The sequence below is a fragment of the Pocillopora verrucosa genome, unplaced genomic scaffold (assembly GCF_036669915.1).
Source record: "Pocillopora verrucosa isolate sample1 unplaced genomic scaffold, ASM3666991v2 scaffold_48, whole genome shotgun sequence".
Lineage (NCBI taxonomy): Eukaryota > Metazoa > Cnidaria > Anthozoa > Scleractinia > Pocilloporidae > Pocillopora > Pocillopora verrucosa.
In genome coordinates, this window is record NW_027078186.1 from 5,534 (window position 1) to 7,744 (window position 2,211).

The window sequence follows — 2,211 nt, forward strand, 5'->3', positions numbered from 1 at the left end:
CGCTGCTCATGAGCAGCTCATATATTAAACTGATTTTTGGAACTGGGCTGTGGAAAAGAGGCTTGCCTCGTCCCAGCCACGGGTTGCCTCGGTATAGCACTACCTCCGAGTGCGGCCCACTTCCCTCTGGGGAAGACACATTCAATCCAAAACAAAGTCAACCGGTTATAATAGCATTGCTTTTATGTTCATACCAGAGAGACCGCCCGCCCTTAGAGGGGCGAAGAAGAACTGGTGAAAGAGGGAGGATTAATTCAGAACAACAGACAATGGCAGGAACGGCCGCTTACTGGCCTACGTTTTTCTGAAGTGCGCAAAGCACTACCAACAAGCGACCTAGGGTGTAAGTGGATTTTATCACCGAGGTCAGACGCAGAAAAAGCATACTTACCTGACGCGGGAGGTACTGTGATCAAGGGGAGCAGTCCGATCTCAAGGACAAGAGGCCCTTTCATTTGCCACTTCAGGCTGGGTTGACCGTGCCCCGATTACCCCAAATGTGGCGTAACTCGAGCGTACTAATTTGCTAGTGTAGTGGGGACCTTGCGTTCGCGGCTCGTCCCCGCAAATAGTCCATCCAAACTATGTATGCATATGTCCCTCTTACTGACTATCGTAGGGTAATTTTTATGCTTTTGCAGGGGAGCCGGTAGACTTGCGGGAACGAGAACGGCAAAGGACGACACAACTGGGCCACGCGAGCGTTATGGCAGCGTTTGGAGTGGTTAAAGTGCATTGGAGAGACTGGAGGAAGGAAACAAAGGTGATTGTCGGGGCGGTGCGTAACTTTGCTGGCTGATTTTGTTCAAGGCCTGTCTGCTCTATTGTGTGTAAAGTCCTGTTCGTTTGTATTTGCAGGGTGTGCGGGCCGTGCCGTGCTGTGCTATGCGCGCGAAGGGAAAGGAAATGGAAAGGAACCAAACGGCAGATCGAGCCGAGCGAGCGAGCATAGAAGGGCAGTCGACTAGGACCGGGAGTACACTTTGAACCTTTTGAGCGGTTTTATTGTCACTGGAGCCGCTTTTAGAAATGCTATTGCTATCGTTAGTGGATCCTTTGTGCGAGCAAGCGAGTGAACCGAATGAACGAGGGAAGGAAACAAACTAGCAGAGTAAGTAAAAGTATCGAACCTTTTTACCGATTCGTTTGCAGTATGAATCCAACCATTGTCGACTTTCAGTGCCGTTTTTCGCGCGCCTCCTCTTGGAAGTGTGCGGAGTGTTTTGCCACGTCACGATGGCTTAAAACTGCGTATCAGAAGTGTGCGTTTTTTATATTCATTTTTTCGTTCGGATTTGGAATGAATTGATATTCACAGAAGTAGAATTTGACATCATACAACTGTTCATCTCGAGCGTGCTCACTCGCTCGCGCGCGCTCTGTAAGAAAAGTCGATCGCACTAGAGTTTTCGCCATTAGCTGGCCGATTTTTGACAAAAAGGTGTTTTCCCCCCCTAGTTTTTTCGCTTTGATTTTGTTCCTCACTCACCTACGGCTCTCTATGTGAAATTGTGGTGTATGGAAGAGCTATTGATTGGGATAAAAACGTTTAGAGGTGTTCGCAAGACCAAAAAAATTGAAGCCTACAACACGGGGTATTCCCAGGCGGTCACCCATCCAAGTAATAACCCCGCCGGACAGGGCTTAACTTCGGTGATCGGACGAGAACCGGTGCTTTCCCTGTGGTATGGTCGTAGACGAGGAAATGGGGCGGAAATTCTGCTTGTTATCGGCCAGGTTCAGGATGTAAAGCGGCCACATCCATGAGTGTAGGCGAATTTGAAATTCTAAAGCCCTAGTTTCGTTAATCTAACCCTAAGCAAGCGATACTCTAACCCTAAGAAATTGGTACCCTAACCCGACGAAATTGGGTACCCTAACCCAGAAGTCGGTTACCTAACCCCTAATGTATTTTCCTCAACCCAGTTAACACAGTGAGGAGCATCGATTTGAAGCACTATTCCCTAGGGAGGGGAGGGAGGGGTCCCAAGAGACATAACGTGTCCTAAAAACCTATTATACAATGTTTTAGCTCCGTAGGTGCGTGTATCTGGCTTTAAAATCTTACAGTGAGGAGATACCAAACGGGTCAGCCTCTGGGACCGTCTGCGGGACTCGCAAGGGCTTGTGGGGGCGACCTGCTACTATCCACCATAAACCGTGGGAAGGATCCCTCGACCACCCCCCTCACCCAGGGCATGCTTCGGCATC

The 2,211-nt window shown here is 49.3% G+C and overlaps 1 non-coding gene and 1 pseudogene across 1 annotated transcript; one reads left to right on the plus strand and one right to left on the minus strand.

The window, feature by feature from the left end:
- Positions 1-125, plus strand: LOC136278730 (U2 spliceosomal RNA; annotated as a pseudogene).
- Positions 126-1,580: 1,455 nt separating this feature from the next.
- LOC136278748 (5S ribosomal RNA) lies at positions 1,581-1,699 on the minus strand. The gene has a single exon (XR_010716518.1). It is a non-coding gene; the product is annotated as a 5S ribosomal RNA (ribosomal RNA).
- Between the last annotated feature and the right edge of the window lie 512 nt (positions 1,700-2,211).